Raw genomic sequence first — 26,599 nt, 5'->3', positions numbered from 1 at the left:
ACATTGTCGTGGTATGTAAGGGCGTGATGGACGCTGGCCAAGCCCTTTTCTCTAGGTAGCATGCCCAATCTAGAAACAAGTGAAACTACTGATACACCTACCACTAAAGAATATAATCAGGAAACTGGAGACGATGTTGTGCACCATGTTACACTTAGAGTTTTATAGAGGGTCGATGGGCCCAATCTAGATCTATGGGCCGAGGGTCAATGGTTGAGTAACTCCAGCCGAGTGGGACCAAGATAGTAAAAGTGAGTAATTGCTTGGATAGTGAGGGAAAAGAATAGAATAAAGTACATAATAAGAGGGGTTCTGGTCCTACTGGCACGAATACGTGACCTTGGAAGTGGGCCAGACTAGGCAGACCTCAACAGTTTGAGGCAGTTGTGGGTAATGATCAAGTTTTGACTTGTGCATTTTATGGTAGACGCCATCCAGGCGAGTGTTATAGGAAAATGGTGGCGTGTTTTAGATGTGGGTCCGTTGAGCATCCTGTTAAGGATTGTTCACATCATTTTCTTAGTCAGATACAAGCTTTAGCTGAGAAACGGAATCAGAGACTATTTTATACAGCTAGGTATCGAGAAGATCGAGACGCATCTGGCATCAATACAGGTACTTTTACGTGATTGCAGTTGTACCTTGTATTGATTGATAATTGGTTTTATCCAAATGTTTGTTGTTCCTGGGAATTTAAGGTAGAGGAATCATTAGTGATATTTCTAGAGATAATTTTATGAGGCAATCCATGATAGTGAATAGGAAGTCTGTTGGAGGTATAAGGTGAAGTGTTGTCCGAACTACACTGGAATTTGGGTTGCACAATGGAAGTGTAGTGGTCAATTGGAAAAGAGGAACTACGAACTTTGTGGTTAAGTGAGTGGTGTGACAGTAGAAATTTCGAGGACAAAATTCTTTTTAAGGAGGTGAGAGTTATCACATCCCAAAAATCGAGTACATACAAATTGGGTTAGTGAACCAAGAGTGGTCACACCTTGTTTTAAAATAAATGGTGTAGGAGTTGTGGCAAGTATTTAATTTTTCCTAGGGCTTAAGTGTTTTAGATGTGTGCTTGAGAACTTGTGTTCGAATCCCTTCATTTCAAATTTTGATTATTTTTATTTATATATCTAGCTTGAAGCGCCTAGATTATATTTAATTTTTGTAAGTTTGTCATCAAGAATGAGCTTACTGGTTCAGTGGTAAGGCCTTAGCCTACCATTGGTTCGCAAGTTCGAATTTTGTTGTGTACAAAAGTAGAATTATTTTTCCTCCTTCACTGCTGTGCCGCCAAAGCTATCAGTAAATGGGTCAAACTCAAATTCTTAGCAACCTGATAGGATAACAATTAAATTTGATAGGCTAGGATAATATGGTTTATAATTTTTCTAACTTTTGAATCATTATTCCTTAAAAACTATATTTGTGTCATCCCCCCTCTCCTCCACTTCTCACTTTTCTATTTTTTTTCATGTTTGTTGTGGAGACTTTTTCCTCTTGTCATTTTTTTCTCTGTTACATTTTCTTTCTTTCAATTCTTTTTCAATTCTCCTATTGGCAACCTCTTATTTTTATTCCTCATTTTCCTCTTGTTATTCTTTCCTATTATTTTGTTACTACCCATACTTTGAGATTTTGTGTCGATGTTCTTTTGGTTTCGTTGTTGGTCGTGTGTGCTTTAGAGAATCGATATGGTATCATAACTTATTGGATAATCTTGAGATGCATAATCCTCTGGTGAATTAAGTACAGTGGAAATCTATTCTACTTTGGAGTTCGGTGGTTGTTGTACTGATGTTTTCTAGAAAAAAGTCAGGTGTGTGACCTAACCTGAAAAATCAGTAAAACTGTGTGAAACCGAAACTTATTGTCTCTGCCACACAATCGTATGTTTGGCTCTATGCCCAGCCATGTGAGCCACACAGGTGTGTGCCTGGCCATGTGGGCCACATGGGTTGGACAAGTAGGGCATGTGGGCCCATTTCGAACGATTAAGTTGGGTCAAACATGCGAGTTAGCAAGAAACTGAAATTTGGTTATGATTTTACAACTTACTTCTAATAAGATTAGTTTGTTATGTATGTTGTTAGATGTTTTGAAAGCATGTTATATTTGGTAAATTCGTAGACTTGTTGTATAAGTAATTGAGCAAGCATGTTCCTATATTTTAATTTCGACTAAGATTTTGTGCATAATTCTAATTTTGAAAATCGTATACTCTATTAGCATGTTCTGTTCTGATAAGCTTATGAATAAGAATGTTTAATATGAATATATTTGTATATGAATTATGACTTTGCATATGCATTTAGGGTGGGATGTGATTATGATATGGAGGAAGTTGTGACAGATTAATGATCTGCACTATCTGGTGGTTTAACCACGTATCTATTATGGCAGTTTGACTGCGTTTCTGGTGGCTTGACCACATATATCTATTTTTGGCAAATTTACCACAAATATTTGGCAACTTCACTGCATATTTCTACATAGTGACGTACGATCACTAATTTGGTGTGTTGTTTGGATGGATCTACCATAACCCTATTTGCTGTGTTGGATGGACGGAGATGTTGTGTAGCGAATAGGGGTAGGATCTATTCTATTTGACAGTATACATTACTTAGCATACCATGCCATCTATTATCTATTCTAATATGAAATTTTTGTGCATTACTTTTGCTATTCGTTATACTTTTGGAATAAGGCACGCACTAAGCTTCCTAGCTCACCCAATTATCTTTATCATCTTAGGTAATCCTCAAGACTAGGACTGGGCAGCGTTCAGGAGCTCTGATTCAAATTCTCTAAACCGAACAAATTATAAAGGTTTATTTACATAAATTATGGACTTTGATTCAGACTATGGACAATTTTTTAACTTTATTTTTGGTGAATTAGTTTTAATTGTACCGCATAATTTTTCTGTTATTTAAAAAGGATGTACGACTTTCAAAACTAAAATGTTTAAGAACTTTTACCGCTGCAAATTCAGAATAAGCAAATTAGTTGTTAGCTCGATTAATCAAACCAAAATTTCCAAAAGGTGCTTGAATTGGCCTTTAAAAGTTTTGGTGAAAGCAAAGAAAAAATATGAAACAATGAACACTAAGATTTAGAGTGGTTTGGCCTCAATTGCCTACTCCACTACCTTAGCTTTCCACAACTAAAAAGTTTCCCAAATTCACTAGTTTGTTCAACCTTTGAGGACAATGTTTAAACTTACAAGTCTCTTAAGATTTCTACCCAAATCTTATGATAAACCCTCTCAAAGAATTACAAAGAAGCAAATAAAAAAATCCTAACAAGATCAGAATGTTTGCCAATTAAGCACAAATAGACAATAATACACTTGAGCAAAAGAAAGAAAATAATAGCTCACAAGTGTGTACAAGAGAATTACGGAAATATTGAGTACAAAGGTTGTTTGATTGATGATTTTTGCTTGAATATAATTTCTTGTTTTTGTAGGATCTTTAAAAGCCGGTATTTATACCACTAGTTGATTTCCAACCGTTGAAGTTGTTATGGTAGTTAATAGAGCTATTGGGGATGTGAAAATCAGAGCATTTAATACACCTACAACAAAGAGTATAGATACCAAATAAGAAGGTATCAATATTTTTTGTTATAAATGCTAAATTCAGTTACCATTGAAGTTTCAATATCAATATCATAACAATTTTATTGATACCTTATTATAAGGTATCGATACTGGATCGATACTTACTTGATTTTGTGAAAAATAGAATGCCAATTTGGTATCATTTATTTAAAGGGGTATCGATATTTAAAAAAAATTGATACTTGGCCAAAAAGGTATCAATACTTTTTGGCTTGGAGCAATTTTGACTTGTTTAATTTGTTAAAAGATTTTTGCTCACACACTTAGTTCTAGACCATTGCAGATATTTAGCGTTGTGGTGTGAGCGTTGCGGAAGTGATCCAAGTTAGACTTAGTGATTAAGTAGGTGAAATTATTGCTATTATTTTGAATTGTGGGAATAAGGAAATGTGGTAAAATTTTTGGTTGATTATTGCTATGATATTTTAAATGATTGCTTGGTTTTATAACTCATATAATTTATGGATGTTTGATGTTAGTTCATTGGTTTACTTAGCTTAAATTATTGATGACGCTCTGAACTGTGAATTTTGGGTATCTTTGATGTTGAATTTGTGGATTATGAATACATGATAAATTGGTTTGTGTATAGGGAGTTAATTGCCCTGTTATGCTATGAATTTTAGTGTTTTATGTAAAGGTATCGATAATTGGGCACTTAGTATCGATACCTTCATATTAATTCGAATGTGCAGGAAGTCATTAAATCAATTTGGTATCGATACCATGTCTCAAGTGTCGATAATCGGAGTAAAATTACTAATATTTTTTGATAGGGTATCGATAGTTTGCTAGATTTAATTTTTGTAGAGAAACAGAATGTTGATTTGCTACCAATTTTCTAACCGTTATCGATACCATCTATGAGAAATATCGATATCATTGAACTAGAATCGGTACCTGTGTAACATTTTGGTAATTTTGGTTAAATAGTCATTAAGCATGCTTTTATCTTGTTACAAGCTCATTTAATGTATGCTTAGCATAATTTAATGTCGCCTGGGATATTTTTATCTTGGAATATTTATAAATGTTCAAATTAGATTATGGTTGCATGCTAATGAGACGTTATGTAATTTACGATGTTGGGACAGTGGTGCAGTGTCCTGTTACTCGGGCTCGTTGACCAGGCCAGGTACAGGGTGTTAGAAATCATCTTATGATTGGTCTTTAGGCATACTCTAACAGAATAGTCGTTAGCAAGCACAAAATCGTATTATTTTCCACCCAAGCTAGTTGTCCTAATAGGACCAAACAACTCTATGTGAATTAGTTGAAGAACTCTACTTATTGGTACATCATTAATAGGTTTAAAGGAAACTCTTTTATGTTTACCCTTAATACATGCATCACAAACTTTATCTAATTCAAAATCAATTTTAGGCAATCCTGTCACTAAGTCATTTTTAACTAGTTTATGAAATATGCTCATGCTAGCATGTCCTAGTATTTCTATGCCATAATAAAGAATTATTTTCATTTTTAGCAACAAGGCATATGAGTGAATCATGAAAATATTTACAATGCACCAAATAAACATTTATTATCCTATGTCCTACAAGAAAAATTTTATTAGACACAATATCAACTATTTTACAACTATTAGACTCAAAAATGACATTAAGACCACCATCACACAATTGACTAATTCTAAGTAGATTATGCTTAAGATTGTTGACATAAAGAACATTTTCAATAAGAATTGAAAATTTTTTACCAATAGAGTTGATTCCTTCTACTTATCCTTTAGAGTTGTCACCAAATGTAACTACTCCATTTTTAAGCTTCAAATTGACAAAGTGGCTCTTGTCATCGGTCATGTGCTTTGAGCATGCACTATCAAAGGTACCATGATTTTTTGAGTGAATCTTCTACCTTGAAGTAATGCTCATTTTTCCTATAAACATGGAATTAAGCATTAATTTTTACCTAAATTATTTTGGGTTTTGGTCTATAAGCATTAGTTCATATAATTTTAGTCCCTTTAGGTATCCATTTTGAAAGAATGTCATTATCTTGAGAATTTATGAGTCCTTTGGGGACCCATATACTTTTAATAAGCTTTCCTTTGTAAAAATTTTGGAGCCCTATATGTTTATAGAAATTAAAGCTAGTTTTAACAAAGTTTTTGTTTTAGCTTTCTCTTCTAAAAAATCATTTTGGTAAAACATTGTTAGAGTGAGTTTTTTCACTCTTAAGCAACTCAAGTTGCTTTTGATGACTGTCATGAACTTTAGAAAGCAAATTATGCAAGTCAAAATTATTTTTCTCAATATCATTTACACTAGCTTGCATATCATTTAATTTACTTTTAAGTTCATGCTTGACTTTGGAGAGTGAATTATTTTCATCTTTTAGTTTTGAAATAGTTTCACTATATTTTGAAATCATTGATTCAAACTTCAAACCCAACTCATCATAGGCATCTCGTAACTTATCAAAAGAATAAGAAGTTGAATTAGATGAGTTAGAAGCTACCTTAGAGTCGACGATGGCCATAAGGCAAAGGTTGGATACTTTTTAATCTTTATTGTTGGATGAATCTTTATCACTCCAAGTAGCAACATGAGCCTTGTGTTTTTTTTCTTGAACCTCTTTTCTTCCATTGAGAAACACCAAACTTGATGTGTCCCGGCTTTTTGAATTCATTGCATATGATTGGGTCATTTCCCCTGGTAGATTCAATCCTGATTCCTTCCTTCTTTTGGAATTTTCTTCATTTATTAGACCTTATGAACCTCTTAAATCTTCTGCAAACATAGCCATCTCTTGATCCTTATCTGCATCTTCTTTAGAATCAGTTTCTTCTATCATGGACTTGAGGGCAATACCAACCTTCTTCTTTTCAATTGTTTCTTCTCCTTTATACACTCCTTTGAGTCTTATTTCATGAATGAGCAAAGAATCAATTAACTCATCTAATGAAAAAGATGTTGGATCACCGGCACCCCTACGGCACAGTAGAAAAATTAAAAATTCGGCGACCCTAACCACGGATCCATGTGTGAGGAACGAATCGGGGTGAAAAAGGTTACGAAATTACCTAATATTCGTTCTGAGTAAACAGTGATGCCTTAACAACGAGTAGTCTGATCTGCTGTTGAACCTAGCCGCAATCTATCTGACCCCGGCCTTTACGTAGTCCACCCAGTTGGTTATGAACGGAAGGAATCCCCAAAACAGTTTTGAAAAGGGTTTTTTTTCTTTGACGGATGCTAGACCAAATTCAACAAAAACGGGATTCTTATATATCTTTTTTTAGGGTTTTTAAGAATTAAATAAATATAATAATAATTTAAACCGAAAATTATAATTACATTAATTATAATATAATTTCGATAAACCATATATTTATTTGAATTCATATTCTAACCAAATTCATGTCCTCATTATGCGTACAATAACCTTGTACATAATGTGTTGGAAATTTGGTTACCGAATTAAATTAATTCTATAATTAATTTAATTCAAACGACCCCCAAAAACAATACCAACTATGGTTTATTTCGTTCATTTCAACTATAAGGTGTAACCCTGTAGGTTCTTGTAACGTTAGCAGTAATACTAGAACGATTCTAATGTTACAAACAATGAGTGGCATCTAGCAATGCATCATTGCTACCTAAGTCACAAGAGATCATGATTCGACATAACCTTTTTATGATTAACCTTTTATGCAATAATCCTTAAGTCCTTTATCTCTGGATTGGATACAAGTCATGGAATACTCACACTTGCATAGTCCATTCCATGTTCCTTTATATCTTAAGCAGACTACGATATACAAATAAGTATGACATCTCATATCAACTTATTTGAGCATGGCCATGCATTTCTAGTCTCACTTAATCAAGTGGCCTACGATATTACTCCCATTATGTAGGAGGGACTTATTCTATATCAACCAACCATATCCCTCTACATCAATTATGGTATATCCAACATCAGCCTTTATAGAACAACCAGTTACGGTGTACGTTTGACTGTATCACGATGTTGGGATTATGATGATCTTAAGTCTGAGGATCATATACATATTAATCACTATGAGTAATATCGTGACAATTACATAATAATCCAAGAAACATACTCATAATGGGTCAGTCCAATATGTTGTTCTCTAACACACATATTCATGCATTGATTCTGACATTCCATATCAATGACAACTCTTTATCATCAATCAACTACATGTTAGTCTTAATGCATTATCCTTGTCCTATCCAATAATAATACTTAACTAAGGATCTTTTAAGAATAATCATATTATTCTTAGGACATTATTATAAAACAGTTTATTTATACACACAGAAAAGAAACTGAAATAATAATGGTAACTCCTTATATTAATAAACATGATAAATCAAGTATGTTATTACAACCATCTCATGATTGATGTTTGGGCATACTCTAACAAGAGACTCCAAATTTTTAGCTTCCTTTATGGCTATAACTTTGGCATCCGAAGACATTGGCAAGCTTCTAAGCATTTTCCTCACTATCTCTTCATTGGGATAGGTTTTCCCACAGGATTTGAGTTCATTGATGCTAATGGCGAATCTATTGAACATAACTTTGATGTCCTTATCGTGCTTCATCATAATTGTCCCATAATTAAGAGTGAGAATTCCTATAATTGATTTCTTAACTTGAGCGATACCCTCATGAGCGACCTCCAATTTGTCCCCAATTTTATTGGCATTGGAACATGACGATACCCTACTATATTCCTCTGGACCAAGTGCACAAAAGAGAGTGTGCATGGCCTTGGCGTTGAATTGTATTCCTCTCCTATCTTCCTCGTTCCATTCCTTCTTGCTATTTGGAACAAAGATCTCTCATTGTTGCTTTTAAGGTATGGATGGACCACCATCATGATGTCTCATACGGCAAGATTGTTGACTTGTATGAACAACATTCTTGTAGTCTTCTAATATGAATAATTTGCACCATTAAAGTAAGGAGGTTTGCTAATGAATTGAGACTCACAAACCATAATAGAGTCGGAAGAATACGTCATCTTGTGTGGTTTGAACAAATGGAAGTTAAGTTACCTCGAGGATCTTCTCTTGGTTGTTAGACCGTCTTTTAGATACTAGCTTTGATACTAATTGTTAGCTCAATTAATCAAATTGAAATTTCCTAGAGGGGCATGAACTGACCTTTAAAAATTTTTTGGAATCAAAAAAGGAATATGAAACAATGAACACAAAAATTTAGAGTGGTTCAGCCCCAATTGACTACTCCACTAACTTAGTTTTCCACAACTAATGAAGTTTCCAAAATTTATTAATTTGTTCAACCTTTGAGGACAAGGTTTAACCTTACAACTCTCTTAATATTTCTATTCAAATATTAAGATAAACCCTCTCAAAGAAATATAAAGAAGAAAACAAAAAAATAATCCTAACAAGATCAGAATGTTTGCCAATTTAGCACAAATAGACAAGAATACACTTGATCAAAATAAAGACAATAAGAGCTCACAAGTATGTATAAGAGAATTATGGAAATATTGAGTACAAAGGTTGTTTGGTTGATGATTTTTGCTTGAATATGATTTCTTGTTGTTGTAGGATCTTTAGAAGCTGGTATTTATACCCCTTAATTGATTTCCAACCGTTAAAGTTGTTGTGGTAGTTAATAAAGCCATTGGGGATGTGAAAGCTAGAGCATTTAATACATTTGCAATAGCGAGTATCGATACCAGATAAAAAGGTATCCATATTTTTTTTCTAATAAATGCTAAATTTAGTGACAGTTGAAGTTCAAATATCGATACCATAACAATTTTATTTATACCTTATAAAAAGGTATCGATACCGGACTGATACTTAGTTGATTTTGTGAAAATTAGAATGCCCATTTGGTATCATTTATTTGAGGGGTATCGATTTTCAAATATATCAATACTTGTCCAAAAAGGTATCGATACTTTTTGGCCTGAGCAATTCTAACTTGTTTGATTTGTTAAAAGACTTTTAACTTGGTTAAAAACATTTTAACGTGATTCTAAAGTTGTTTCAAAAAGTTTTTAAGAATTCAAAATAAATATTTAAAATTTTATCACTTAGACTTCAATTTGAAGAATCATTTTATCAATTTAGTTTAATTTTAACTTTTATTTTATAAAAAAAACTTAAATTTGTTATAAAAAATTTATCAAATAAAGTTTAGTTTAACATTAGTTTTTTGTTCAGAAAGATAAAATAAGGTAATATTACTATTTCAGTTCAATTTGGTGGAAAGTAATGTATGTTTTTGAAAACACTTATTTAACAAAATTAAGTTTTTTAGGAAAAAAACGAAAATGAGTTTTTGCAAAATAAGTACTGCTATATTAAGCAAAAATTTGAAATCAAACAATCAAAGCATTGAAATATTAACAAAAACTTCTTGATTCGGCCCTAACATCTAGGTTGAGTTTGCAGTGTTACAACACCCCATACCCGACCCGATCTAAGGGTCCAAGCTATGAAGATGTCACATTCGTTGCCAGAGCAACTACAATCGATTATATTGTAATTTTATAGTTAATACATATTGTTAATATTAAAACTTCATTATGACGTGTTAAACAATCATATACGTGCTTTCAAAAGCCCTTTAGATGTGTTGAGATCGAATCACAACCAAATTTTAAAATTTTCAAAATATCGAGTTGGCGTCGCAACTTCAGGGTTCTAGGTTGTGACGCAACTCAATATTGATTTCTCGTCGCAACTTTAAGGGTCCATCTTCATGATGTCACTGTCTGTTTGCCAAAAATCCATTTAAATCTCAATTCAAATTTAAACAAAATCAACAATTAACTTCAATCGGCATACCAAATAACCATCTGATACAAATACACATATATGCTACAAGTTCTACAACATTTCATTCATTTAAACTATTATACCAATCTCAATTGCAAAAAGCCAACCATTTGGCCATATCAAAATTAACTATTTCTAACTTGAAATATCAACATGATCACATATTATGCAAAATAAACTCAAAACCTAGGTACACTCTATATATTAAAATAAAAAGAGGCTATACAAACAATGTTGAGTCGAGGGTTGTAGTTTGGATGTTGAAATACTTCTTGGGGCTTCGAGATCCACCTGAACACGTGCACAAAAAAAATGTACGTTGAGAGATAAAACTCGGTGGTACTTCCATGATTCAAGTCAATTAAACATTAACATTAGGCATATAAGCATAATTGATTCAAGCTTTATATCAATCAATTTACATCTCATTCATGCCAAACACTTCATTTATCATCATTATATAAACTAATTCATATATCATCATTCTTAATTCATTTTATCATGAATTAATATGTATTCAATATCATATAGTATAGTTCATATCACATGTCATATATTATATATCACCATTTCATTTGCACTTAATTCATCACATCGATCATTATGAATTTTCATATAGAATTCATTTACGACATACACATCTCGATTCAATTCCTAACCAATATCATCAACGCGAATCAACTCATACTATTAGCATAGGCTTACCTTATTAATCAATCATGCATTCAATACGTATATGCATATCTTTTTAATGCTCTCGAATCATAATATTACAAACTAATAATTCAACTACTCGTTTAGGACTCTAGCCTTTCCCTTCTCTCGCGACAGCCCGACATCGTCTTTAGCTTACAATTTTTCTTGGTTGAATGTACAATAAAATTTAAAGCTTTCTTTGTCTCTATAAAAATGGTGGACGATGTGAAAAATGGGGAAGATGGTGAATTCTCCACTAGTCTAATTAACTTAATTAAGATTTAATTATACTAATCTTATCATTAATTAATCTAAGTAGAAATATCATCTACATCTACTATCTCATGTTATGGATTTTTTTTCTTTACCATTTTGGTCCTTTGGGTAATTGCTATTTAGGAGCTTAAGTCTTTTCTTAATTAAAATTCAATAGCGATTGGACTTTTACAATTTAGTCCCTAAGTTTTAATTAACAATTTTATCGGTTAAATTACTTAATGGATCATTATTATATTTTCATATTAACTTCGTGAATATTTCTATTTTATATTTACGGACTCAGTTTACGAAAATTGGGTTTCAAAATTGCATTTTTCGAAACCACTGAAAATTGGGTTGTTATGGTTCTCCCCCTTAAGAAAACTCATCCTCAAAATTTACCTAGAAAGAGTTGGGGAGATTGAGATCTCATAATCTTTTTTGGTTCTCAAACAGCTTGTTCTATGCTATGACTATGTCATAGAACTTTCGCCAATAACATGTGTTTGTGTAATAGCTCGTTTTTAGTGAAATCAGAATAGTGATTTTAGGGCCACAAATTTGACGTCAAAATAATTATTTTATTGTCTACAACATGATAGTCGTACTGTATAAAAATTTTGTTAAGAAAATTTATCGTTTGCATACTTAATTCGATAAAAAGAACTAAATTGCAATAGGTGCAAAACTTGAGTTCTATAAGCTAAAGGGATCTAATGGTTATGATATTAAATATTTGAGAGTTTTATGTGGTAAATAGACCGTTAAAATGTTGATTGGACTTTTATGGACATCTTTAAATAATTATTAAAGGTTAATGATAAGGTTATTTACGTAAATTAGTAAATACATTAAGTAAAAATTAAAAGAAAACAGGTTGTCATCTTCAACCTAATTGAGTCCACCGGAAATTAAGTTTAGAAACACCATGGGAGGAGCTTGAGATTCTGCCAAAACCCCTATGCTTGCATATGAGTAATTTTTATCCCCTTTTTAATGATTTCTAAGTTTTTAGAGTCGTTGTAGCTTAATCTAGCTAGCCCAGGGACTAATTTGCAAAAATGTTAAAAGGTTAAGGTTTTATCATGAATTCATTTTAGTTTTTTGTGATCTTTAATGGAAGAAAATGAATCCTTGTTGTTAGATAAATAAGTTTTGTTAAGTGATTTTTGATAAATTTGTCAATTATGGGTTAAATTGAAAAATGTGAAATATTCATGGTGTAATTTGTGAATTAATGAAATGCGTGAGCTGCTATAAGCTTGTATGATATTCGGCTAGGCTTGGGTAAGGATGAAATTGCATGAATTTCATTTTAGAGCCTAAGGACTAAATTGTAAAGAAATAAAAATATTAGGGGCAAAAGTGTAATTTTTCAAAAATATGAATTTGGATTGAATTGAAAAGAATAGTTATTAATTTGATTGAATTTATTCATTTAGATCAAGATAGATCACATACGACTCTAGATCGAGGCAAAGAAAAAGCTTTGGATTAGTCGATTTAATTTTCTACGTTTATCATCGAGGTAAGTTTGTATGTTTAAGTTTCATTTTATTTTATGAATTTTATGCTATTATTTTATAATATTAAATTAAGTGTTGATAGAAAAATCCAACGGCGTAACGTCGATCATTGACAAATGAAAATGGATAGCTTTGGCTATCAAATTATGAAAGTGATGGTGACGACCATCAGCAATGAAAAGGGATGGTGACGACCACCGAACTATGAAAAGGGATGGGTTTGGCTATCGACCTTTGATGGTGACGACCATCAAACTATGAAAAGGGATGGCTTTGGCTATCGATCTATGAAAAGGGATAGTTTCGGTTATCAAATTATGAAAAGGGATGGTGACGACCATCGAACAATGAAAAGGGATGGTGACGACTATTAAATTATGAAAAGGGATAACTTCGGCTGTCGAACTGTGAAAAAGGATAACTTCGGTTATCGAATTACGAAAAGGGATGCATCAATCATCGTATTATCACCTCGTGTAAACTTCGGTAAGAGCTTTCAACGTAAATTACATTAGTTGATGAAAGGTAGGCAGTGTGTACCTTGTGAAAATTAAGAGCATGAATGTACAAATATAAGTTTTTGAATTAGTTATTCTCATGTTGGATTGGGTTTACATGCTTTATTGTTGTATATTGTATTGGTAAGGTTAGACCGTATGTGTTACGAACTTACTAAGCATGATATGCTTACTTTGGGTTATTTTTCTGTGTTTTGTAGTTGTCGGAAGGTCGTTCGGGTTGGAAAGTCATCGAAGATCTTTCGCACTATCTATCAGCTCTTTTGGTATTTACGGACGTTTATTTTGGTTATAATAGCATGTATAGGTATTTTGGCTAATGTTGGCCATGTGTTTCGATTGTTGGTATAGCCATTTGATTTGGCTTGTGATTTAGCATTTTGATGTTTATATGAGCTTAGTTTATGGCATGTAAATATTAACCTTATTATGGACGATGTTGGGTTAATATGTTTGAATTATGATAGATGAATATGCATATTGTATAAGCCTTGTAACTTGTTGTGGTTTGGTATCTTGTTATGAAAGATATATATGTCTATTGATGTTAGTGAATGAATGGCATATTTTGTACCATTTGATAGGCTATAGTAAGTTAATTCAATGGTTTGAATTGATGCAAGTTTAGTTGAAAGTTAGTTAGTCATTTTGGCCAAATTGAGTACATGGTTAAACATGTTTATATATTGTCATTTGATGTGCCTAAGGACATATTGGTTGTATGATGTTATACTATATGTATATGACTTGTTTATGCTTGATTTTGGTGCCTTAATAAGGCTTGTGCATATGTGCATTTTGGTTATACGTACATGCTAGTTTGAGTGACAAAAATGGATTGTAAAATGACCTATTTTCGTCCACACGGGTAAAGACATGGGCGTGTGTCTCAACTGTGTGTGCCACGGTCGTGTGTCCCCTGTAGCTTTCAAAGGGTTACAAGTTAGGCTGTTACACGGCCTAGCACATTGTAATAGCCCGATTTTAGCTAAATCGAAACAGTGGTTTTGAAACCACAAATCTGAAGTTGTAAAATTAGTTTAATATTATTTCCAGTATTTGCAGCATGTTATTTGATATGTGTGAAAATTTCGTGAGCTAATTTTATCGTTTAATTGCTCAATTTGAAAAAAATGACTTAATCGCGTAAAATGCAAAAGTTGCATAATATCAAATTTGATGGAATATTAAATTAGAGGTCCTTATGTTGTAATTAGACCATAATTAAATTGAATGGACATTAATGGGCATAATATCATGAAATTTGATGGTTTTTCATTAAGGTTAATTTAGTAAAATGATAAATAACATAAGTTAAATAAAACAAAAGCTAAAATTTGGTGTTCATCTTCTTCCTTAATCGAAAATAAGATAGGAATACACCATTTTTGAGCTTTAAAAGGTTCGGCCATAGTTCCTTATGCATGGTATGTATTTTTTGCTCGATTTTTGATGATTTCTATGTTTTTGTAATCGTTGCAGCTCAATCTAGCTAGCCCATACCTTTAATTTCAAAATTTTTAAAGATTTTGAGAGTTTCCATTGTTGAATATATGTGTTCTTTGATGTTTAATGTTGAAATATGAAAGCTTGATGATGGTTTTACATGTTTTATAAAGTAATTTTTGACAAAAATGTCAAATAGGGATTAAATTGAGAAATGTGTAAATTGAGTGGTTGAAATGTGAAATAAATGTAAATTTTGGGTTGCTAGGGACCTCTAATAAATTCGACTAAGCATGGGTGTATTGATATTTTGTGTAATTTGTGATTTTGTGAAATAGGGACTAAATTGAATAAATCTGAACTTTGAGCGCTAAAGTGCAAAAATGTCCGAATAGATATTTTTGAATGAAACTAAATGAATAGGTGATTAAATGAGCTAAATTTTAATTTATATAGATCAAGAAAGAAAGAAATCAGATTTAGATCGGGGGAAATCGAAAATTGATGAGTGGTCAATCTGATCTGTTCATCGTATATACGAGATAAGTTCATATTCAAATAAAAACCTTTAAATTGATTTATATATGTTTATTTGTTATTGAATTGCTTTGGATGTTGAATATTTGAATACGAGAAAGTATCAACCGAATTACGACGTCTGAAAGCCCCGTACGAACCATAGGAATAGTATAGGATACATATGTCATGACATTAGGATTCCGAGGAGTGATTTCGTGTAAGACCATGTCTGGGACATTGGCATCGTATATGATTTTGTGTAAGACCCTGCCTAGGACAGTGGTATTGATATATTATAAAATGTAAGACCATATCTGAGATATGGCATTGTACGAGCTTTATGTACTATCCGAGTATCCTTATCAATTCTGAACGGTTCAATAGGCAATGTTGAGAAGTGGATGAATATGAGAATGAGTAATCATTTCAGGTATGTATGATGGTATATGAAAATTGAAAGGTTAAGGTAAGTGACGCTTATGAATCATTAACAAGTGAGTTAGATGAGGAATGTGATATTTATACATGTGATTAGCCATGATTTTTTTTCATTGATGAGTTGGTTATATTTACTTCATGTATTATAAGTTTATTTGTATATGGCTTACTAAGCTTTTAAAGATTACTGTGTTTATTTTTCACTATTTTATAGATTATCGAAGCTAGGACAAACTTGGAGATTGTCGGGAAATGTCATCACACTATTGATCATCTTGTTGGTACTTTTGAAGCTTTATATATATGGTATATGGCATGTATAGGCTAGTGAACTTTTGGTATGTTTTGAATTGTAATTCTAGCCATAAGAGTTGGCTTGGAAATGGTGTATATGATGGAGTTGTTTTTGGGATTATATTATGAGATGAATCATGGTAATTGATGTGTATGTATATTGGTTATGTGTTTAGCATGCTTATTATGATAGGTGATGCCCTTGAATTTGGTCAATTTGGTTTGGATGTTTTGATGATTAAATGATGCAATTGGTATGATATTGAGATAATAGATTGGAATGTGGATAAGGTATGAGTTGGTTGTTTAAGTGTTGAGAAAGTGCATGTTTGAACTTAAGATGAATTGATGATTATAGTAAGTTAAATCGATATACTTTTAAGTTAGTTTGTGGACATGAAATGAGTGGTAAATGAATGGTTATAAAATGGTATGATTAGTAATTTGTTAATGAAATAAATGTATGCAAATAGATGTTTTGGCATATGCTCAGATATGAAATGTAATGATATATGCTTGAATATATTTTAAGTATTCGAATGACATGAATTTGATGGTAATGAAATGGTTGAATTTCGAAGCATGATTTAAAAATGAGATTTAATTAGTAAAGCATGTTTGTTTAAATTAGCTATGTGTTTTAATTATGTGTTTTATTGATATGGTTAAATAATGAAATAAGGTTCGATTATGTGAAATGATTAGTAAGGCATGATTGATTTTTGGTTGGCTATGAGAATCTAATATGCGAATTTGGTTTATGTGAATAGGAGAATTTAAACTAATTGAGTTTGGAAAATTTTGTAAAGAAGTGGATATAACTTTGTGCATGAAATGTAATAAATTATTGTGCTTAACTATGTTTTGTTCGGTAATTCTTCGTAACCCTAATTCGACGACGGATACGGGTTAGGAGTGTTACACACACGGTTTGGCACACGAGCGTGTGGGGTATTTTTAAGGGTACACGGCCTGGTACACTGGCGTGTGGCTTGGCCGTGTGACCTAAGTTAGTAAGTTACACGGGCACAGATATGGGTTGGGACACGGGTGTGTCTCTTGGCCGTGTGACCCCTACAGTGTTAAAAATCTTCTTTGTTTTCTGAAAAATTCTCAGAGTTTCTGATTTAGTCCCGACTTGTTTCTAACGAGTAATTATGGCCTCAAGGGCTCGGTTAAAGGACAATATGTATGTTTTGAATTGGTTTTAACTTGTTTATTGATATGATTTGAAAAGTTTGAAATTTATGTTTGTTTGATTTGCAAACTCTGGTAATGCTCCGTAACCTTGTTCCGGCGATGAATACAGGTTAGAGGTGTTATAGTTTGTTTCTCAATTCTTTCAATTATTGAGCCCATATTTCTATCGGCTCCATTTCGTACGACAAATCATGTTGTACCTCAATTGCTTCCACAAGAATCACATGGGAAGGATTTGATTGATGCCATTGAAGCATTGATACATGAAATACATTATGCATCTTTTGCAATTATGGTGCTAGGGTTAAACAACAGGCAACTAGCCTTACCTTTTCGATGATTTCGTACAACCCAATATATCTGGGACTTAGCTTCCTTCTGTGGCTAAAGCAAAAAATTTTCTTCCATTAAGAGACTTTTAGGAATACTATCACCAACATCATATTCAATTTCTTTTTGTTTTAGGTCAGCATATGACTTTTACCTATCAAAGGCCAGTTTTAATCTCTCTTTTATTATCATCACCATATCTTCTATTTCTTGCACCATTTTTGACCAATTAATCTTTTTCTCACTCAAATCTAACCAACACAAAGGTTTTCTACACTTTTGGACATATAAAGCTTAGTAAAGAGCCACTTGAATTTTTGATTGGAAACTGTTATTATAAAAAATTCAATTAAAAGAAAATAATGTTCCCAACCATATTCAAATTCAATTATAGAGGCTCGAAGCATATCTTCTAACACTTGGACAACACATTTAGATTGGCCATCAGACTAGGGATGGAAAGTTGTGCTAAATTTCAACCTCATACCTAAAGATTTATGCAACTCCTTCCAGAATATTGAAGTGAATCGAGGATCCTGCTCCAAGATAATGGACACAGGGACACCATGTAGCCTCACTATCTCATGAATATACACTTCAGCAAGCTTTGAAAATGGCCAATCGATTATTATTACCAAAAGGTGAGCAAATTTCGTCACTCGATCCAGTATCACCCAGATAGCATTCTTTTGTTTGATGACGCTGGTAGGAAAATGACAAAATCCATCGCGATTCATTCCCATTTCTACTCAGGAATCGAGATAGGTTGAATCAACCTAATGGGAATTTGAAGTTCATCTTTTACTCATTAGAACGTCAAGTGTTTATCAAAATATTCAACGATTTTTATTTTCATCCCAGGCCAACAATAATATTCCCATAAGTCACGATACATTTTTGCACCACCAAGATGCATAACAAAAGAACAATCACAAGTTTCATATAGAATCAATTTCTTCGGTTCAGTACCGTCGAAAATAGAAATTTGATTGGGGAATTGAAGGAAATTATTCACATTAATGTTGAAATTCTTATTCTCACCTTGCTGAGCAAGCTTTATTTTTTCTACCAGCTTAGCATCTACAAATTACGCCTTTTTTTCTAATCAATAAACATAAGCTTTACTTTCAATTCAACGAACATGTTGCCATAATCACATATACTCAATTAAGCGAACATTGATCTCTTCAAATGTTCACTTTTGAATTAAGGCATCATCCACCACATTTGCTTTTCCAGGATGGTAATCGATTATGCAAACATAATCTTTCAACAATTCAATCCAACGACGCTATCTTAGATTTAACTCTTTTTGGGAGAGGAGATATTTGAGACTTTTATGATCCATATAAATATAGCATTTTTCATTCTACAAATTCGTATAAATATAGAAATTTTGAGAGATGAGATATTTGAGACTCTTATGATCCGTATTTGAGACTCTTATGTGTTTCTTAAGGTATCGCTATGGAAGAAAGTCCTAAGGTTTGGTGTAAAGGGAAGCTAAGTCCAAGATTCATTAGTCCTTATGAAGTGGTAGAAAGAATCGATACTGTAGCATATTGCTCAAATTGCCCCACGAACTTGATTAAATTCACGATGTGTTTCATGCATTTATGCTGAGAAAATATCGTACAGACTCATCCCATGTAGTGCCAGCAAATGTCATTGAAGTTTGACCTAATTTGACATATGAGGAAGAACCAGTGAAGATTATGGCTCGCTAGGTGAAAATCTTGCGAAACAAGAAGATTCCTTCGGCCAAAGTGTTGTGACGAAGCAGTATTGACTGCCTCTAAATGTTCCAATGTCCAGAGGAGAAATCTTGCACAAAATATATGAAAACGCAGTATTCGCAAGTATACATTTCAGGTTGTGATATAGTTACAACAGAGTAGATGAGTACTCTGAGGATCGCACCCAAAGGAGGCAAGCACTATATTAACTCTAACCTAAGCATAAATAGATCTAATTAGTACTTTAAATGAATTATATTGCAATAAAATAAAAATAAATGTTTTTTTGATCTTTACTAATAATAAAATAAAGAAAATAAATAAATAAATCATGAGAAATCAAATAATAGAATATATCAGCTCTAACCATGGGTGATTACCTTACTTCGGTAATCATACTCAACTATCGCTTCAGGTTTTCTTGTTCAATCAACTAGTTGATATCCTAGCAGGATCTTCTGATCATCCACTAGAATAACGAGTCGGTAAGAACTACTTATCTCTCAACCTCACTGTCTAGATCAGTTCACGGTTAAAGGGTTCACGGATAGGCCATACCAAATTTGGGTTAATTCCCACCATAATGACTTCCTAGGGTTGTCAGACCTAGGGTTTAGGTTTTTCCTTTCCAGATCAGTTGATCTGCTAAGAGAACCCTACAAAATAGTTAATTAATCACACCTCGACTCGCTAATCCCTCATAAGAGGTTTACTTTCTCATGGATCTCATAAACAATATAGGCTTGATGTATAAAATAGGCATGAACAATAATTCAAGAATATAAGGTTTAAAACAAGCTTGATTTGTATTAGAATTAAATGTTGAACCCTTACAAAGTTTGATTATGTTTCACAAATCCGATTTCTTCCACAAAACAAAAAAACAAAAATTGAAATAACCTAAGCCTAAAAAAAGAGAAAAACTAAAGAATAAATCTAAGAAGAAAAATATACAATATGAAAAATGTCTGTAACATGTGTTAAATGAGCCTATTTATAGACTTTAGAGTGGTTATTGTCCTTAACCCTTGGTCACCTGTCGTTCTCGTGCTTAATATTTGATTGTGCGGACCAAAATGCCCCTGGATTGTAATTATTTCCCGTATAGAGGTGATGTCACGACACACCAACTCCTGTGTCGTGACATCGAGGGCACTATGCTTCATCTTCAAGGTGTCTTCAAGGGTGTGTCGCAACATCCTCAGGCTATGTCACGACACCGAAGGCAGTCTTGAATTTTTTCTATTCTGCTCCCTAAATTGTGACATCCAATGCTCCGTGTTGCAACACAGTTACCATATCAAGTTAGCACATATTCTAATGGTCTCTTGCACATTTACAAAGTATATTAGCTCACCATTAGGTCTCATTTGGCCCTTAAAGTCAATAAAAGACTCAAATTACACACTTTATTAAATTTAACTAAAATTGTGAAAACGTAATTAAAACTTAACCAAATGTTTGTGTTCAAGTTCCTAAAGTGTGAAAACTAGTTTAATCTACTACACTGAATTACGAAAGATCAAGTATACGCCAAAAGATACAGTAAGGGGGTTCGCCAAATTCATTGAAAGTGTGTTAGCTAGTCTATTGGGGAGTTGGAGTTTGCCAATCTGTTTGGCAAGCTGGGGTTCACCTGTTGAGTTGTGAATTGGTGTTTGCCAGTCAAAGTCAAGTTAGACTCAAATTAGGAAATAAAGATATTGTGTACGTAGGATACTTTTCGTGCACGTAGGACACTTTTCGTGCACGTAATCTTCTGCTAAACCAACTAGGGTTCCTAAAGTCTAATAGGGTATCCTAAGATCACTAAGTCACTTAGTGCCTATAAATTTAACCCTTATTCCATGAAAATTCTCTCATCGATATTTTGTTGTCAAGTCTCTAGTCTGAACAAAGTTCGTAGCAACCAAGGTAAGCCTCTATCCTGTTAGGGTTGATTGTCTAGAAAGCCAGGTTTGCTTGCATATGTGAAATATATAAGTTTTGTCTTCTTAAGTAATATGTGTGTTTATGTATTTTGCGAACCAGCTAGACCATCTACCAACAAGGATAAAGGCAAAGCAAAACTCGTTTAAATTCTCAGCTTCTTTGGTGAGTGGTTAAGAATCACCATAAGTGTGCTAACTATCATGTTTTTCAGTGTAAATATGTTTTATGCGTGCTCCTATGCGAGCATATGTTTTAAAGCATGTTTTAAAAGTACAGTTTTATAAGCTATGTTTTTGCTAGCTCTTTATGCAAGCTCTATGTGATAATTTCCTATGTGAGCTCCTTTACAAGCTTATATGTTGGATATATTGGTATACCAAAGGATTGTGAGTGCTCACCTATAAGTTTTGTGATTTTGGCGTTGAGGCCTTAGGACATGTGGAGGGATAAGAGAATGTCAAGCTATGCTCCATTCAATGGGACATGTTGGCGTACAAGAGATTGTTTAGCTTATGGTACACTTGTGGGACATATTAAAAACTCTTTGAGCCATTCTGAGGCATTATAAAGAGATCTACATATCTAATTGATAAGATAAAATAAGAAAGCTAATACAAGTACAAGAACATATTTTATGTTCCTCAACCATTTCGATAAGACATGTGAGCATGTTTCATGCTATATAAGATCCGTTTTCAAACATGAACAAGCTAAGTTTTTAAGTATGATTTTTTAATAAGTACAACTAAAACTATTTTTACAAACTTATGTTTGATGGCAAGCAAGTTTTGTGAACTAGGTCTTGCACCTTTACCGCTAACCCAGTATGCAATACAATTTTTCAGACTAAGTCTTCCTTTTTTTAAAACTTTGTGCTTTAAAACATACTCTGATATTCCTGATGATTCATTGAGTTCGCAATGAACTCACCCACTCCCCTCTTATTTCTCCTTGCATGCTTGCCATGTTGTGTTCTTTCAATTTTTCCAAAGTATGTATTAATATCATAAACGAGCCAGTTTGATTAAAGTATTATTTTCTGTGACCCTTGTATGTTTGCGACCCCCTATATGCATGCGAACCCTTAGAAGCAATAACCTTACTACTTAGCGAACACTACCTAAGTCTAAAAACCTTTGCATGAACGTCCCTTGTGTTGTCAAGCCTAGGGTTTAAGAACATATGTATTTACACCAACTAATCCTATTGGCAAAACCCTAACTCTTTTATTAATCACCCTCACTTCCGCTCGTTAATCTCCTAAAATATTTAGCCACTCATCGTCTTAAGAATCATCTTTTCTACTATTAGATTAATCATGCAAAAACACAAAATTATATAAAAGAGAAAAGATAGAAATTGTCTATATGATATTGTAAAGTGCTTGAAATAGCAAAATCCTTTGACAGTGCTCAAGATATCATCACTTGCAGAAAAATAATAAAAAGAAAAGTAATGAAATATTGAAATTGCAAAGACTTGGATTCAAATTGAATCCAAGCCAAAGAATAAGAAATAAAAATGTTAGAAAAATAAATTAAAACCTAAACTAAACTAAACTAAACTAAACTAAACTAACCTAAATCTACTAAAACAAACCCCAAAAATAATGTGACAAAAAAGCTCTTAAAGCTTTCCATAACTTAAATATTTATAGGATAGTTTAGTAGCCCTAATTAGGGTAAACACCAGCCTTAATTACATAAAAAGATGTATTGTGTGGATGGAAACACCCTTGTTTATTTTTTGCCTCAGGTCATACCTCTATTGCAACATAGACTTCTGCATGTCATGAAACACAACTTTGAATATGATTTTCTTGATCAACTTGGTTGTGTTGTGACTCTGGAAGCTTGTATTACGACTCTGCTTCTATTCCTTATGCTTTTATCCCTAAAATTAGGTTTCTTACACACTCAAGTAAATCGTTAAAACCACCTTAAGGCCGGTATTAGCCCAATTAGGTTAGGTACTCGAAATAATGTATAAAAAATTTATTTTGCAATATTTTAATCCTAAACTAAGAAATGTGAAAATGCAATAAAACATATTAAAATGCCTAGAAAACAAGCTCGTTAAGTGTCAAAAAATACAGAATCTACCAATACAATTTGTGGCAGATCAACTGCTCCCTATGTTGCAACACATTGTCTCTATGTCGCAACACACCATTTAGACTGCCTAAGGAGCATACTATCATCCATGTCGCGACACACACCAAAAGATGTCGTGACATAGCCCTAAACGCACCACAAAGGAGTATACTGTCGACAGTGTCGTGGCATGGGCTTGAGTGTGTCGTGACACAGCTGCGATGAGGCTAATTAAAATAGCAAGGTTGTTTTCATCTGCACAACTCGATTTAGTTATGTTTAGTCATCTATATTAGGTCTAAATTAGTCATCTAACATGACTCCTATGAATAGGAATGCTCAGAACTTAATTAAGGACTTCTTCCATTTCATCTTTAGTTTTAGTTCATAAATTAGGTTTTTGCTTTGTAATTTGGGAATTCAATTTTCAATTTCGTTTTCAATTGTTCGTGTTATTGTTTCACGATTGTGAATCACTCAACATTATTACGGATCTTTTTGAAGTTTCTGCACTTCAACAATATTTAGAATCAATTTCTTTCTTCTCTCTTTTGTATTTTCATATTGCATTTATGTTTAAATTCAATTTAGGGATTTTTGTAATTAGATTTATGAAGAACTAAAATCCGAGGGAGATTAACGAGTGAATGTGGGACTAGTTAACAACTAATTTAGGGTTTCTTGTTAGATCAGTTGGCTCAGGTTAAGAAAGCTTAAACCTTAGGGTTGACAACCCTAAGAAGTTATTTAGGTAGATGATGTCAAAAGAATAATCTATCGAGCATCACTTAGTTTGGCCCGGTCTAAACTGTGAGGTCGAGGAATAAGTAGTTTTTGTCGATTAGTTAGGTTAATTAGAGACCGAGAGGTAATAACTAAGTTAACTAGTAACTGATTTTTTGTGGTGTTTTAAAAACAATGATTTTATAAGTGATGGTGATAGAAAATAAGAAGGGGGTCAATCAGTGGAAATTACAAAAAGCCATAATGTGGGTATTTTTGCAGGTGACAAAGGATGATTGCCCTGTCCATTTCCATGAGGACTTTATACTCTCTGAAAAATGTATGTTAAGTTTTATTATATTCTTTATATGTAAATATATAGTTGAAATTATGAATTCCAACATGTATTATATTTAATTTGAACATTTAGAATTTTACTTTACTTTACTTTATTTAATATAATTTGATGTTTTTATTATTAATGTTACATTTTAGTTCAAATTAATCTTAACACCTTTAAAAATTTTTGTTAGTCATCTAAAGTTAATTTTAAAAAAATCAAATAATGAGGTTGAATTGAATTTTTAATTTTTTATTTTTGGATCTATTCTACAAAATGAGTTTTGTTTTATACATTTTGGATAATATTAGATAAAATTTAAAAGTATTTTTATAAATATTTCTAATTTTTAGTAAATAAAAACAATTAATATGTTTTATATGATATTCTTTTAAAGAATATATTTTTAAAATTTTAAATTATTTTTACTATTTTAAACATGAAATATTTATTTTTACATCATAAAACTTAAAATTAATTATAATTTTTTAACTTATATTTCATAAATTGTCCAAACACCTTAATTCTTTTTCGATTTTCGATTTTTCAATTTTTTTGTACGCTTTAATTTCAGTTCTTCAACCTTACTAACAGAGTGAATGCCTCATTAGCATAAATGAAATGTTTTAGATTGAAAAACTAATCAGAAGAATTTTATGTAAATAACCATAATTTCACCTTTTAAATCATATAGAAACTTTTAACTTTTCGATTTTTAAAACTTAAATTAGTCAACTAATAAATATTTCAAGGTATTAGTAATTTAGAACATAAATAATATTAGAGGAGGAAATCATACTAAATTAAGTGTAAAATTAATTTTTTAAATCAAATATTTTACAAGGATGGAAGCCATAATTCAACCGAAATATAAATAATTTCCGTACAAACTAGCAAGGGTTAAATATTTTATTTACAGTGATAGTTAAAAAAACATAAAGAGGGTGTGATTCTAGGGAAATCTGATAGAGAAAGAGTTTCAGAGGTATGTTTAGCAGAATTTCTAAGCTACGGACCCCAAAGAGAAGAAGAGAAAGAAAGGAAATGCTTATTAAGGAAAACAGATGATGGGAAAATTGTAAAATGGGATGTTGAAACCAATGATTCATTGTGTACACTTGAAGAAGCTTTCCAAAAAGTTGAGCTTTCTTTAGGTTTCAACATCGAGTTGAAATTTGATGACAATGTTGTTTATCGGCAACGCCATCTTGTCCATGTTCTTCAACTCATCTTGCAGGTACAGTGTAAATTGTATGAGATGTACTTAATGTTTTTTGTTTTGTGTTTGGGAAATCAACAGGTTTTCTTCTTAACAAACGGTGGGACTGAAATTTATAACGATACAAGGAGGAATTCGCTGGAGCAGGCCATAAATGTGTGCTTGGAAGGAGGATTTCAAGGGATTGTTTCAGGGATCAAAGGAATATTCAAAAACCCAGGAGCAGTGCCTAAGATCAAAGACTCTAATCTCTCTCTCCTCACATATGGCACGCTCAAGTAAGTTCCCTACACTGCAATATGGGCTAGCTAAATCATGTTCTAATTTTCAGCTGTTTTTGTGTGATTAGTGCATTAATTAATTTTTTGCAGCAATGTGTGGGAGGCTGTGTATTGATGGAGAGATTGTTGATTTTGTTGAAGAGATCTCAAATGCAGTGGGAGAGATGATTAAGCCTGCAACTGAGATAAAAATGAAAAATTATAATTGTTTGTATTTCCCAATCATGTACAAAATGAAAAATTATTATGTTAAAACATGTTTGTACTGGCTATGACTTTAGATCATGATTGTTGGTATTGTAGCACTATCAGTAGTATTGCTTGGTGTGTATCATTTTAGCTTTAAATAAGTATCAAGTAATTTAAATTTTGTTTTGATAAAATTTTGGTTTGTTTTGATCAATATCAACATTGAAAGAAATGTAGCAATCATCATAAATAAAAAGTGATTAATTACAGGGTGTTCTCTGCAAATTTTGACTCCTCTTAAGAGATTGCCTGACTCTATTTTTTATTAGCACCAGGGAAAGAATGTTTTGGCATAGGACAAACAAATACGAGAATAAAGGGTCTCCCTATTTGAGATCATGGCAAGGTGCCCCCAGAG

The 26,599-nt window shown here is 32.5% G+C and overlaps 1 pseudogene; it reads left to right on the top strand.

Moving 5' to 3' along the window:
- Window positions 1–455: 455 nt before the first annotated feature.
- LOC105798408 (glycerophosphodiester phosphodiesterase GDPD1, chloroplastic-like) lies at window positions 456–26,326 on the top strand (annotated as a pseudogene).
- The last annotated feature ends 273 nt before the right edge of the window (window positions 26,327–26,599 follow it).

The sequence above is a fragment of the Gossypium raimondii genome, chromosome 9, assembly GCF_025698545.1.
Source record: "Gossypium raimondii isolate GPD5lz chromosome 9, ASM2569854v1, whole genome shotgun sequence".
In the NCBI taxonomy this organism is placed as follows: domain Eukaryota; kingdom Viridiplantae; phylum Streptophyta; class Magnoliopsida; order Malvales; family Malvaceae; genus Gossypium; species Gossypium raimondii.
The sequence above is the reverse complement of the archived record's forward strand: the minus strand, read 5'-3'. Positions and strand labels throughout refer to the sequence as shown.